Source organism: Lepidochelys olivacea, assembly GCF_965140295.1.
Source record: "Lepidochelys olivacea isolate rLepOli2 genome assembly, chromosome: 15".
NCBI lineage: Eukaryota > Metazoa > Chordata > Testudines > Cheloniidae > Lepidochelys > Lepidochelys olivacea.
Window position 1 is genome coordinate 13,161,557 of NC_140425.1, and position 15,976 is coordinate 13,177,532.

Here is a 15,976-nt window from a genome sequence, read left to right on the forward strand (position 1 = left end):
CAATAATAATGGGGGATTTTAAGTATCCCAATACTGACTGGGAACATGTCACCTCATGACAGGATGCAGAGATAAAATTTCTAGACACCATTAATGACTGCTTCTTGGAGCAGCTAGTCCTGGATCCCACAAGAGGAGAGGCAATTCTTGATTTAGTCCTAAGGGGAGGACAGGATCTGGTCAAAGAGGTGAATATAGCTGAACAACTCACTAATAGCGACCATAATGTAATAAATTTTAACAAGCAGAAAATACCAAAGAAATCCTTAACTTCAAAAAGGGAACTACACAAAAAATGAGGCGGCTAGTCAAATTGAAGTTAAAAGGAACACTCACAAGAGTTAAATGTTTGCAAACTGAATGGAAACTTTTTAAACACACCATAACAGAGGCTCGGACTATATGTATAACCCAAATAAATAAAAAAAGTAAGAGGACTAAAAACTGCCATGATGGCTAAACAGAGTGAAAGAGGCAGTTAGAGACAAAAAGACATCCTTTAAAAATTGGAAGTCAAAACTCTCCTATGAGGAAAGTAGAAAGGAGCATTAACTTTGGCAAGCCAAGTGTAAAAGTATGATTAGATAAGCCAAAAGATAACTTGTAGAACAACTAGCAAAAGAGAAAAACTAACACCAAAAAAAATTTTTAAGCACATCAGAAGCAGGAAGCCTGCCAAGCAATCAATCAGTGGGGCCACTGGATGACTGAGCCTATTTCCTCTTGTTTTTTCCTAAGCCCCCCCACCCCCACCCCCAGATGTTCTGGTTTAACTTGGATTTAAACTTGGAGAGTGGTCAGTTTGGATGAGCTATTACCAGCAGGAGAGTGAGTTTGTGTGTGTATGGGGGTGGGGGGGATGTGAGAAAACCTGGATTTGTGCTGGAAATGGCCCACCTTAATTATGCACATTGTAGGGAGAATGGTCACTTTGGATGAGCTATTACCAGCAGGATAGTGAGTCTGTGTGTGTGGTTTTTGGGAGGGGGGTGAAGGGGTGAGAGAACCTGGATTTGTGCAGGAAATGGCCCAACTTTATTATCATGCACATTGTGTAAAGAGTTGTCACTTTGGATGGGCTATCACCAGCAGGAGAGTGAATTTGTGTGGGGGGGTGGAGGGTGAGAAAACCTGGATTTGTGCTGGAAATGGCCCACCTGATGATCACTTTAGATAAGCTATTACCAGCTGGACAGTGGGGTGGGAGGAGGTATTTTTTCATATTCTCTGTGTATATATAAAGTCTGCTGCAGTTTCCACGGCATGCATCCGATGAAGTGAGCTGTAGCTCACGAAAGCTCATGCTCAAATAAATTGGTTAGTCTCTAAGGTGCCACAAGTACTCCTTTTCTTTTTGCGAATACAGACTAACACGGCTGTTACTCTGAAACCTGAGTTGTTAAAGGAGCACTCAAGAAAACAAGTGGTTGTGGAGAAGCTAAACTTAGGGCTTGGCTACACTTGCGAGTTAAAGCGCATTAAAGCAGCCTTGGGCGCCCTAGCTCACTCCCCGTCACACTTGCAAGGCCCGTAGAGCGTTCTGACTCCATGGCTAGAGCGCTCCTGATACTCCACCTCGGCAAGAAGATTAACACTTGTTGCTGAAACGCTCTGCGTCAGTGTGAACAAGGTGTTGCATTACTGCGCTCTGATCATCCTCCAGAAACGTTCCATAATCCCCTCAAGTCAAGTGGCCACTCTTCTCATTGTTTTGAACTCACCTAGGAATGCGGATAATCCCTTTGAAAGCTCCATTTCTGCGGGGCAAGCCATTACTGTGGAATGCTGTGTGTGAGAGAGAGAGGCAGGGGAGGTCTGCTGCTGTCTGAACTTACAACACAGCACGCTGACATGTTCTCAGCCCCCCAAAAACCCACTCTCTCTCTCCCCCCACATACACACAACACACTCCCTGTCACACTCCACCCCACCCCATTTGAAAAGCACATTGCAGTTAATTGCATGCTGGGATAGCTGCCCATAATGCACCGCTCCCAATGCCGCTGCAAGTGCTGCAAATGTGGCCACGCCAGTGCGCTTGAAGCTGTCAGTGTGGACAGACTGCAGCACCTTCCCTACTCCGCTCTACGAAGGCTGGTTTAACTCAAAGCACTCTACATCTGCAAGTGTAGCCATACCTTAATTCTTTGCATCACTCCTCACTGCAGAGGATGTGAGGGAGACTCCCACACCTGAGCCATTCTTTTTAGATGACAACTGTAGCTCACGAAAGCTTATGCTCAAATAAATTGGTTAGTCTCTAAGGTGCCACAAGTACTCCTTTTCTTTTTGCGAATACAGACTAACACGGCTGTTACTCTGAAACTCTGAGGAACTGTCCGAGACTGAGATGTCAATAGAGGATGTTTTGGAACAAAAGTCATCAGGACCAGATGGTATTCACCAAAGAGTTCTGAAGGAACTCGTATATGAAATTGCAGAACTACTAACTGTGGTATATAACCTATCGGTTAAATCAGCACTGCACCAGATGACTGGAGGATAGCTAATGTAATGCCAATTTTTTAAAAAGACTCCAGAGACAACCCTCACTATTACAGGCCAGTAAACCTAACTTCAGAATCAGGCAAACTGGTTGAAACTGTAGTAAAGAATAGAATGATCAGGCAGACAGATGAACAAAATATGCTGGGGAAGAGTCAACATAGCTTTTATAAAGGGAAATCAGGCATCACCAGTCTATTAGAATTCTATGGGGGAGGGGTCAACAAACATATGGACAAGGCTGATCCAGTAGATACAGTGTACCTGGACTTTCAGAAAGACCTTGACAAGGTCACTCATCAAAGGCTCTTAAGCAAAGTAAGGAGTCATTGATTGTAATTCACTGAAAGACAGGAAACACAGGAGAGGAATAAATGATCAGTTTTCACAGTGGAGAGAGGTAAACAGGGTTCTCCAATGATCTGTACTGTACTAGGGCCTGTGCTGTTCAACATATTCATAAATCAGGTGGAAAAAGAGGTAAACAGTGAGGTGGCAAAATTTGCAGACAATAAAAAATTCCTCAAGACAGTAAAGTCCAAAGCTGACTGAGGAGCTACAAAGTGACCTCATAAAACTGAATGACTGGACAACAAAATGGCAGATGAAATTTAATGTTGATAAATGCAAAGTAATATACATTGGAAAACATAATCCCAACTATAAGGATATATAAATATAAATGATAAAACATAAATATAAAATGATGGGGTCTAAATTAGCTGTTACCACAAGAAAGAGCTCTTGGCGTCAAAACACACAAAAAAGCAGCTTACAAGACGTGGAAGATTGGACAAATGACCAGGGAAGAGTATAAAAATATTGCTCGGGCATGCAGGAGTGAAATCAGAAAGGCCAAATCACACCTGGAGTTGCAGCTAGCAAGAGATGTCAAGGGTAACAAGAAGGGTTTCTTCAGGTATGTTAGCAACAAGAAGAAAGTCAAGGAAAGTGTGGGCCCCTTACTGAATGAGGGAGGCAACCTAGTGACAGAGGATGTGGGAAAAACTAATGTACTCAATGCTTTTTCTGCCTCTGTCTTCACAAAAAAGGTCAGCTCCCAGACTACTGCACTGGGTAGCACAGCATGGGGAGGAGGTGACCAGCCCTCTGTGGAGAAAGAAGTGGTTCGGAACTATTTAGAAAAGCTGAACGAGCACAAGTTCATGGGACCGGATGCGCTGCATCCGAGAGTGCTAAAGAGGTTGGCGGATGTGATTGCAGAGCCATTGGCCATTATCTTTGAAAACTCATGGTGATCGGGGGAAGTCCCAGACAACTGGAAAAAGGCTAACGTAGTGCCCATCTTTAAAAAAGGGAAGAAGGAGCATCCTGGGAACTACAGGACAGTCAGCCTCACCTCAGTCCCTGGAAAAATCATGGAGCAGGTCCTCAAGGAATCAATTCTGAAGCACTTAGAGGAGAGGAAAGTGATCAGGAACAGTCAGCATGGATTCACCAAGGGCAAGTCATGCCTGACTAATCTAATTGCCTCCTATGAGGAGATAACTGGCTCTGTAGATGAGGGGAAAGTGGTGGACGTGTTGTTCCTTGACTTTAGCAAAGCTTTTGACACGGTCTCCCACAGTATTCCTGCCAGCAAGTTAAAGAAGTATGGGCTGGATGAATGCACTATAAGGTGGATAAAAAGGTGGCTAGATTGTCGGGCTCAGAGGGTAGTGATCAACAGCTCCATGTCTAGTGGCAGCCGGTATCAAGTGGAGTGTCCCAAGGGTCAGTCCTCGGGCCGGTTTTGTTCAATATCTTCATAAATGATCTGGAGGATGGTGTGGATTGCACCCTCAGCAAGTTTTCAGATGACACTAAACTGGGAGGAGAGGTAGATACGCTGGAGGGTAGGGATAGGATACAGAGGGCCCTAGACAAATTAGAGGATTGGGCCAAAAGAAATCTGATCAGGTTCAACAAGGACAACTGCAGAGTCCTGCACTTAGGACGGAAGAATCCCATGCACCGCTACAGACTAGGGACCAAATGGCTAGGCAGCAGTTCTGCAGAAAAGGACCTAGGGGTTACAGTGGACAAGAAGCTGGATCCGAGTCAACAGTGTGCCCTTGTTGCCAAGAAGGCCAATGGCATTTTGGGATGTATAAGTAGGGGCACTGCCAGCAGATTGAGGGATATGATCGTTCCCCTTGATTCGACATTGGGGAGGCCTCATCTGGAGTACTGTGTCCAGTTTTGGGGCCCACACTATAAGAAGGATGTGGAAAAATTGGAAGACGTCCAGCGGAGGGCAACAAAAATGATTAGGGGACTGGAACACATGACTTATGAGGAGAGGCTGAAGGAACTGGGATTATTTAGTCTGCAGAAGAGAAGAATGAGGGGAGATTTGATAGCTGCTTTCAACTACCTGAAAGGGGGTTCCAAAGAGGATGGATCTAGACTGTTCTCAGTGGTAACAGATGACAGAACGAGGAATAATGGTCTCAAGTTGCAGTGGGGTAGGTTTAGGTGAGACAATAGGAAAACTTTCATGAGGAGGGTGGTGAAGCACTGGAATGTGTTACCTAGAGAGATGGTGGAATCTCCTTCATAGGATATAAGGGTTGGAAGGGACCTCAGGAGGTCATCTAGTCCAACCCCCTGCTCAAAGCAGGACCAATCCCCAATTTTTGCCCCAGATCCCTAAATGGCCCCCTCAAGGATTGAACTCACAACCCTGGGCTTAGCAGGCCAAAGCTCAAACCACTGAGCTATCCCTCCCCTCCTTCCTTTGAAGTTTTTAAGGTCAGGCTTGACAAAGCGCTGGCTGTGATGATTTAGTTGGGGATTGGTCCTGCTTTGAGCAGGGGGTTGGACTAGATGACTTCCTGAGGTCCCTTCCAACCCAGATATTCTATGATTCTATGATTCATTGTGGATAGTTCTCTAAAAACATCTGTCAATGTGCAGTAGCAGTCCAAAAAAAAAGTGAATAATGTTAGGAACCATTTGAAAAGGGAAGATGAGAAAATATCATAATGCCACTATATAAACAAATAGGATGCCCACATCATGAATACCGTGTGCTGTTGTGGTCGCCCCATCTCAAAAAAGATATATTAGAATTGCAAAAGGTATACAGAAGGGAAGACAAAAATTATGAGGAATATAGAACTGGAGAAATTAAAATAAGACTGGGACCGTTCAGGTGGGAAAAGGGATGACTAAGAGGGGTATGATAGAGCACTGGTTTTCAAACTTTGAGTCGCCACACAATACTGTGTCGCAGAATGCAAGGCACTAGAGGTTGCCTTGCTCAGCACTGAGGGACCCTGGCGGCCGCCCAGTAAAAACTAGTAGTGCTGTGCCCCGGAAGTAGCCAGCAGCAGGTCCGGCTCCTAGGCAGGGGAGCCACAGGGCTCCGCGCACTGCCCCTGCCCCGAGCACCGGCTCCACACTCCCATTGGCCGGTTCCCAGCCAATGGGAGCTGGGAGGGGGGGAAGGTGGTGTTTGCAGGTGAGAGCCATGCAGAGAGGTTTGCGAGCCTCCACCTAGGAGCCGGACCAATGGCGTAGCCAGGTGGAGAAAACGGGGAGTGGAGATAAAAAAAGATGCCACCCGCTTGTACTCACCCAGCGGCGCTCCGGGTCTTTGGCATCAGGTCCTTCACTCGCTCCGGTCTTCGGCAGCATTGAAGGACTCCCTGACACCGAAATGCCACCAAAGCCTGGAGCAAGTGAAGGACCCAGAGCGCCGCCTGACCAGCCGCCGAAGACCCGGAGTGCTGCCGGGTGAGTAAAAGTTAAAAAGGCACCACTTCTGCTTGGTGGGAGAATGGCCACTCCCCCCCCCCCCCCCCAGCTATGCTACTGAGCCAGACCTGCTGCTGGCCGCTTCCGGGGCGCAGAGCAGTCCGTGATGCCAGGACAAATGGGAAGCCTGCCTCTGCACCCTGGCTGCGCCGCTGACTGGGAGCCACTGGAGATAAGCCTGCACCCTAATCTCCTGCCCCAGCCCTGAGCCCCGCCCTAAACCCAGAGCTCCCTCCTGCACCCAGGCCCCTCATCCCTGGCCCCACCCCAGAGCCTGCACCCCCAGCCCAGAGTCTTGACCCCCACACACACACACACACCGCAAACCCCTCATCCCCAGCTCCATTGGGTCATGGGCATCAACAATTATCTTCAGCTGGGTTGCCAGAAAAAAAGTTTGAACACCACTGTGACAGGGGTCTATAAAATCACGAATGGTGTGGAGAAAAAGTGTTTTTCACCCTTTCACATAAAACAAGACCAAGAGGTTAGCAAATGAAATTAATAGGCAGAAAGTTTTAAACTAACATAAGGAAGTACTTCTTCACACAACACACAAATCAACCTGTGGAACTCATTGCCAGGGGATGTTGTGAAAGCCAAAAGTATAACTGGGTTCAAAAAAGATCTAGATAAGTTGATGAAGGATAGGTCCAACAATGGCCATTAGCCAAGATGGTCAGGGACACAACCCATATTCTAGGTGTCCCTAAACCTCTAATTGCCAGAAGTTGGGACTGGAAAACCGGATGGATCATTCAAACTGCCTTGTTCTGTTCATTCCTTCTGGCACATCTTGCACCAGCCAGTGGACCACTGGTCTCATTCAGTATGGCCATTTATGTCCTTACTTTATTATAGAGTTATGAATCCTGATGCAATTTTAACTATGATCTTGTTACTGCTCCATCATAACACACATCATTTTAATATTAGCTATGACTATGAGCCACATGCTAGACATACAACTGCACACATCGCTCTCATTGACTATGGATGTGTCATCTTTAACCCAAGACCAGTCTCCAGTCTATCCTCCTTTGATGAGAGAGCAATAGCATTCTCCCTATCACAACAAACACAAGGTTGGTCTTCTGACTGAGGCACAAAAGTGAGTGGCCTGATGCCCCAGTTCTATTCCTGGCTCTGCTACAGACTCCCTGTATGACCTGGGAGAAAGAAAAAAAAAATCTCTGGTGCGTCAGTTTCATATACAAGATGGGATAATACTTATCTGCTTCAGAGTCTGAGAGACTAAATGAATCAATATTAGGTATTATACTTCCATATATACAAAGACCTGCATGACTGAAATCCCATCTTCCTGCTATACGATCATCATTCAAGACATCAAAAATTTTACATCTAACAAATCCTTTAGCATCCAAAATTATTGGGCTCCCTCTCGCTTATTTCTTAAACCTTGTATACCTTTCAGTTAAGCTAATTATACTGTGTTATTTAAAACTATTTCCAAAATGGTTTCAACGTCTATAGACCCAAGTGAGTCCCCAAAGCACACACCGTCTAACATGCAGTGAGCTGGTCAAGTTCCTGTCTTAACTGGCAAGGTATCCAAGGTTTAAAATGTCAGTTGTGATACCTATCAGACATTTATCTACTTTACACAGAAGTGTACAAAGTGAGGGGAATATGAAGAAAGAGTTGAAGTTCTTTTGGATATCATAACACTATTTCCACACAGATTTTTTTGCTTGTTTTTCTTTAACCGTAACCTTAACTTTTGCGTTTGACAGGTTTCAGAGTAACAGCCGTGTTAGTCTGTATTCGCAAAAAGAAAAGGAGTACTTGTGGCACCTCAGAGACTAACAAATGTATTTGAGCATAAGCTTTCGTGAGCTACAGCTCACTTCATCGGATGCATACTGTGGAAAGTGTAGAAGATCTTTTTATAAACACAAAGTATGAAAAAATACCTCCTCCCACCCCACTCTCCTGCTGGTGATAGCTTATCTAAAGTGATCACTCTCCTTACAATGTGTATGATAATCAAGTTGGGCCATTTCCAGAACAAATCCAGGTTTTCTCACCCCCCACCCCCAACACACAAACCCATTCTCCTGCTGGTAATAGCTTATCTAAAGTGACCACCCTCCTCACTTTAGATAAGCTATTACCAGCAGGAGAGTGGGTTTGTGTGTGTTGGGGGTGGGGGTGGGTGAGAAAACCTGGATTTGTGCTGGAAATGGCCCAACTTGATTATCATACACATTGTAAGGAGAGTGATCACTTTAGATAAGCTATCACCAGCAGGAGAGTGGGGTGGGAGGAGGTATTTTTTCATACTTTGTGTTTATAAAAAGATCTTCTACACTTTCCACAGTATGCATCCGATGAAGTGAGCTGTAGCTCACGAAAGCTTATGCTCAAATAAATTGGTTAGTCTCTAAGGTGCCACAAGTACTCCTTTTTTTTTTTTTGCACATACAGACTAACACGGCTGCTACTCTGAAACCTGTTAGATGTATATGTAACAAACATGAACACAGGGAAATTTTTAAACAATTCCCACAAATTAATACTATTCAGTTTTACTGATAGGACCTGACAACATGTCTTCACGGATCCAGATCAGCCGTAACCCACATAAATATTTGTCATTGTTATGGTTGCTCTTTTTTTCAAAAATGTAGTTACTCTAGTGCCTTAGCTGAAATCTACCAACTTACATTTACCATTTTTTGGCCAAATTCCTTGAAAAAGTGGAACTTCAATTAAGGGCCTATTGGGGTCAGCAATAAGCCCTAGAAGAAAATCCAATCTAGTTCCACATAGAGGTAACATTAATTAAATCTGCAATGACTCTCTCGCATTTTGATATACTGTGTTAATCACAACTTAGTTGCTGACTTATTTTATTCAAAAAGCCATTATTGTGAGAACCACAAAAAGCACTGTGAGTTCTAGATTGATTCTGCAGCAACACTATCCAACAAATACAAAAGCATTTATACAGAGCTTTATTTTTCCAACAGTATAAGCATTCAACTAACATTATCTAACAAATACAAAGCATTTACACAGAGCTTTATTTTTCCAACAGTATAAGCATTAAACTATTCTCCAAGCTGAGCTGTCATCAGTGATCCTGGTGCACAAACAACAAATTTTGTTACTTCAGCTCCATTAGAAACAAAGGATTAATTTCAATATTTCCCAAACAGATTAGGACAAACATACCCTGTTAATTTTTTGTACAACTCTGCAGGTATTAAACGCTAACATTTAGTACACACAAATATCTACCTGTTGTACTACACAGCTATGCCATTTTAAAACAATTCCTTAGTGTTGCAGGAAATTGTGCATTTTAAATCTTTGCACATGTGTCAACTGTTACTCGGTGAGATACAGACAAATGTGAAGTCTGAAGTTAACCACATAGGGGAAAAAAAAAGGTTTTCGAGTTTTAAAAATATTTTGTTTCCTCTGCTTTGATTACTCAAGAGCACCTGAACAGATTTTGTTAAACTCACCTTTAGGCTCAAGCAAAGCATGGAAAAGTTTCAGTCCTAGACTTTAATTCTATACTCCTGTAAGCCTTATGAATTTAACTACTAGCTAGTTATCAAAAAATATAATATGTATCATAGGGGTAAGTTAAAGTCATAATAAACCTCTGTTTCTGCATAGAATTTTTTTTACATAAGATTTTCAGAGACGGATATGGTGTTGCAGTTACATTGTGTTTTTCCTTTTTAAAACTTGCTTTCGATCCACGATAGTGGGCCATCTATAAAATTATGTCAAGTTGTGGCACAGTGCGGTATTTTAACACCTGTGGTGCAAAGCATGAGGCTGAAGGCAGGGTATCAGTCACCTGAACAGAGGTGACATTACAGAAGCAGGCATGCACTGAAGTGTCTTGCTAAGATTACCACATAGCTATGTTCAATATTAGAGAGAAACTATGGTATATACTCGTCCATTAGCCTGTTTGTTTATAAGCCAAACCCTCCAAGATGGCAGGCAAAAATGGCAAAAACTGGCCGCAACTTCCCGTGGCTCCCATTGGCTGGGAACAACGAACCGCAGCCACTGTGAACTGAAGGCTCCATGCTTGAGAACGCTCCAGGTAAACAAAACAACGATGTATTAGATATTCAATTCAATAGAGCTTAAAATCGTCAAATTTTGGTGTAGACCAGTTGATAAGCTGACCCCCGCTCTTTAATGCTTCACTTTTTTACCAAAAAAATTTGGCTCATGAATGAGTACATACGGGTAGTTTATACAATGTTTTTAAAATATTGTTGCTCCAAGAAATTTAAACAAAATTTAAACAAAACTGAAAAGAATGGTCTTTTCTTTGTAACTTAATGTTGTTTTCAGCTTTTTTTTTTTAAAAAAAGTTCTCTCCACCCCACTTTTGAAGTACCCTCCTTGACATACACTACCTCCCTTTTCCTCTATGCTCCCATTTTTGCTTCCCTGATGTCTCCCCCATATATATATTGCAAGAACAGGCTCACAATACTCCTACCATTTAAGTGCTTCCAGGAATCGCTTCAAATCATTGAAGAATCAGCTGAACAAACTCAAATGGCAATTTTCTCAAAAATCAAAATTCTCTTCTTTAAAATGCTATAGCTTAGTTGAGACCCTCCTAGCAGCCTTTTAATAGTGAGGTCAATAAGCACCATTTTGTAATTTAAGAAAAGAGCTAGCAGCTGGGAATAGGACTGGGAGTTAAAAATGAAGGAAGAAAATAGAGGTGGAGGGGCACACAAGGAGGCAGATGTGGACACAAAGTTATTTTCTACACAAAGTTGGAGAAAATATTTTAAAACATTAAAATTTTAAGAGTACATGGAACACCTGTGAATTGAATAGGCAACGGACATTAACTAGGAAGGTGCTTTCAGCTAATATGACATGACACCATTTGCTTACTGGTAGGCATCACAAGATATCAGCACAGCTATTGACCAGTTAAAGGCAGAATTATCTAATGCCATTTTATAATTTGCCCTTATTCTACGCTGTAGAATTATTAACAAAATCAAAACTGAGAAGTGGTCAATAAACATCCTCTGGAAAAAAATTCAATTCTCCACTGGGGAACAAGTTATACTGAGAAACTAAATGCAAAGTGCCACAGCAAACAAACTCGCATGCTGGGTAAATTTAACTTTTGGTAGGATTCCAAAGGCAGAAGTCAGCAAGCGTTGCCAATTTGGAAACAGCAAGCCATCTACACAGTTGCTTGCACTGTATACCTTAACAGCACAATTTGGATAAGAGTACTAATGCCAGGTTCTTAAGCCACGGCTTAGCCTCCCAGGGAAACATTCGGTAGGTTTATACTAAGGACAAAGTAGTGACTAATCTGCTGGCACTTTACAGCTACCAAAGTTCAATTTCAACCCTTGGATCACTTGCATTGTCACACTGCCTCAGAAAATTTGCAGAAAAGCTATTCTTAGGACACTAATGCCTTCGTATTAGCTCAATTTTTTAAAAGTACTTGTTTCACATGCAGCTAAAGAGATTCCTGCAAACACTGCAAAAAAAAAAGTCTTCCTTGTTCTGCTCAGAGAACAATATACTCACCCACACTGGAAGGCTTTGGGGAAAAAAAGAACTGTGAACCAGCCACAATACAGCCAGAATTCATTTATGCTACATTAATTAAAAATTACAGCACAAGGCCCAATTAATGAAGTAACAGCAGCTTAATTCAATCAGAACTCAACACAAATTTCAGCACTCAAGAAGAGACACGACCTAAAACCACTAACTGCTTGCAGGATATCCACTTTTAGACTAAAAGGCAGTACAACAACACAGAAGGACTTGCTGCCTGCCAGCAAAAAGTAAATACTACTGAAGGCCTCCCCAACACACCTGAGAATTGGGAGGATATCTTCCCCAGAAAAGCCAAAATACATAAGCACTAACAATAGACCTCAAAAGAAATTTAAAAGTAGCTCTCTTCTCATTTAGTTTCGTGTGTTTAGCCCCTTCATGTTTTGTTGACAAGACTGCAAGTACCACAGCAGTTGCTGGGCTTCCCATAGGACACAGAGGCCAGTGTTTTTATCTTCATACACACTAGGAGAAAGTTCTTTCCTCTCAGCTGCAAGAAGCCAACATATTTACACACAAGGAAGGATACCTGACAATAAAGGCAGTTCCTTCCCACAAGAAGCCTGAAAGCACACAGGATAGTGTGTTCAGACCATGTAGCCTCCACACATCATAAATATAAACTGTATAAAGTTCTATGCAACAAAAATATCCCAGCATCCTCTGACAAAGAAAGTTAAACAAACTTTTTTTTTTTTAAATTAACAAAAAGAGAGAATCCAGTCTTCAGGGAGCATCTGTGCATATGTTTAGATCAAAAACCAAAACAAACAGGCAGAGAAGAAGCCATGCAAAAATTAGAGTATGACTGCTTTTACTTTGGAAGTTTTCCCCTTGGCTGGGAGAGATTTATTTATTCTTTGTATTAGGGTTTGAATATATTTAGTGGTCAATGGTGTTGCCCTTCTCCCAGTCAGCGATCAACATTCTATGTTGCTAGTGATAGCTCCCATTATTACTCAGAGAAGTCCAAAGTTAAAGATTTCTCTGGAGTAGGCCCTCATTATTTTATTTATTATTTGTCTTATGATAGTGTCTCGGCAATGAAATCCACCCACCTCCCCCTCCGGGCTTCAGAGCTTGAGCTTCACCCAAGCATCTACATCAGCGATTTCCAAACTGTGGGTTACAATCCCTAATGGGGTCATGCCACCAACAGATGGCATTGTAGCAATCTCTACTTTGCGAAGGATACCATTTTGACCTGCACAGTGTGCCTTGCATGTATGGTGTGTGTAAGGTCACAATGTATGAAGGACACCATTTTGCTCTACAAAATGGCATCCTCCATAAAACATGACCTTGCACGCCATACATACAAGGTCACATTGTGCAGAGGTCACCATTTTGCTCTTCAAAATGGCTTCCTCCATACAGGAAAGACTTCATTAAAATGCCATTGTGCCAGCAAAAAGTTTGGAAAACCTTAGGGTTTATGTGGCTATTTTTAGCATCACAGCAAGTACTCCACAAACCCAACTCTGCAGACCCGGACTTGGACTCACTGCCATGGGGATTTTATTTATTTATTTGCCATGTAGACATACTCTAAGGAATCCAATCAGGCTCCCATCATAGTAGGTATATAAACACTTGAGGTTTTATTTAAAGGTTTACCCGTGACGTAATGGATAAGAATCCCAATCTTGTCATAAACTCTAACTCTGTAAGCCCCCAACCTAAAGACTACTTAACTGAAGGAATTTGGGCACCCATATAAAGCTCCCTGTGCTAATGAGTAGCCTACTGAGGCTAAAATAGTACACAGCAATGCTAATTCCAAGTTGCACAAGTGCTAAAACCAGTGGATTCAAAGCGTGATATTTGCAGATCCAAATTTTGAACAGGGATTTTGATGGTTAGGGATTTCTGAAGGTGCGAAGAGAAGAGGGTGGAAAATGGGCTTAATTTTTCAGTATTAAAAATTTACATAAAATATGTAGTTTCTTTAGAATATTTAGTGTCATATAATAGTTAATACAGCATCCAGCACAGATGACATGGTAATATGTGGCTGCACTATAGCTAGAGTGCTTTTCTTAAAACAGTCTCGTCAGCTAGCTTCGGAGTTTACAGCAGCACAACACGTTGCAATCGTATTGCTCAGAGTTTGGGTCCTCAGCTTCACAAAGCAGAGGAGGATAGGAATGTAGCACAAGCAGTGTACTCAGACCCAGGGTGGGAAATGCTGCCTCGTAACCTCCTCCGCTTGATTGAAAGGGTAGTAGCAAACTGACTGACTACTAATGGAAATGTACTCATCCAGCCTTGACAGAGGGAATGATCCAGTGCAGGATCTGATGCGGGGATAAAAAGAGAACTGGGCAAGTGTCTCTGCTGAAAATATTTTTTTTCTAAATGAGAAATATTAAGCCTTAATCCTGATGCATGGGATAGAATATCTCATGTGTAGCAGATATTTTTAACCACTTTTTTTGGTGGGGGGGAAGGGGGGAAGGGGACGGACATGAAGTGGGAGACAGGTGATCTTTGGTTTTGTTAATTTAAATGGTGAAAAAGACAGAGGTCTTTTTGGAACCCTCTGCTTCACTCTCAGTACAATTAATATGCATTCTAATGAACCCTGAGCATGTCCTTTCTCTAAGGCAACTTCACTGAAAAATATATATCTTGCTTCTCTGTAACTGTCAAGTTGCAAAGCCAACTATAAAGACACTGCACTTGAGCCATTCTATTTACACAGATGCTTTAGTTGCCCAAAGTCTAAGGGACACAAAACATTGATTTCTTCCTACAGTGTCTCTTGTAGCCATAAGGTAAGTTTAAATCTTCCATTGCAAAAATGGGGAGAGATTTAAATCTCATATCACTTGCTCTCATCACAGTTTAAAAAGACCTTTATTAGGACCTGTAGGGGTAACTTTCAAAGCAATATGCAAATAATTTTGCCATACAGCTCCCACTAGCATCAGAGACAAATCCCAAAATATCATTTTGAAATTTTACTAATGTGTCTGAGAATAGTTTGCTTATTGGCTAAAGAGGGTCTCTACATTTGAAAGTTGCACCTTCACAATAAAGAGATTGCACTACGGTATTGTGTATGAGGTGAACTGAAAAATAATTTTTTTTTCTTTATATGATTTTTATTACAAATATTTGCACTGTAAAAATGATCATGTGCACACTATACACTTTGTATTGTGTTATAATTGAAATATATTTGAAAATGTAGACGAACACCCAAAATATTTAATACATTTCAACTGGTATTTCTAATTGCTTAACAGTCCTATTAAAAGTGCAGTTAAACGCATTTCTTTTTTTTTCTAGTTAATCACATGAGTTAACAGCAATTAATCAACAGTCCTAGTAAAATAATAAACAGGTTCAGATGCTTGGGTTACAGTTCCTCCCAACCATAAAATGTCGAAAATCATCACCAGCTTGTCTAGTAAAGAATTGAGATGGCAGCATGAGCCAGTATGCAAGATCAGTTGGATCAATGGGAAGATTATTTCAAGATGCTCCTTGACTGTTCATCTAGTGTCCCTCTTCTGCTTGAAGTGAGACGGGAAGTCCTGATAAAGCCACTTTCTGTTAACCAAGAAGTGGTTCATACTACAGTTCCTAAACTGAAGTGAGGAAAGGCACCATGAGCTTGTAACATGACCCTTGAGTAGCTGAAAAAAGGAGAGAATATTATTGGGTATGCACTCTTCCAGTCCATCTGGCACACTAATATCATCCCTGACGAATGGAAGAAGGGTGTTACTCTCTGTTCAAAAAGGGTGATAATGGTGTATCAACTATAGAGAAATTATGCTGTTGTCAATCACAAAACAAGTGTTTGCCACAATGCACGCTGCTAATGCGAGAAATTAACATGGAAACAGAGGCCAGGATATTCATTGTGGATTTAGACCTTGTTGTGCCACTACTGACCAGATCTTTACCTTGGGACAGCTTTTTGAGAGGATGGCTGAATTGAATAAAGCATGCACTGCATTTTTGATAGATTTCCTTCAGACCTATGAGCAAACTTGAAGGGATCTGATGAGGCATTCCTGGGAAGACAGTGTCATTCATAGAAGAGCTCTATAATGGAATGGAAATCTGTGTTTGGTCAAGAGCAAAT

At 42.1% G+C, this 15,976-nt stretch overlaps 1 protein-coding gene across 3 annotated transcripts in view; it reads right to left on the reverse strand.

Annotated features, from left to right (window-relative positions):
* Positions 1-15,976, reverse strand: part of SPPL3 (signal peptide peptidase like 3) — a 142,006-nt gene that overhangs the window by 37,097 nt on the left and 88,933 nt on the right. The window lies entirely within an intron of this gene.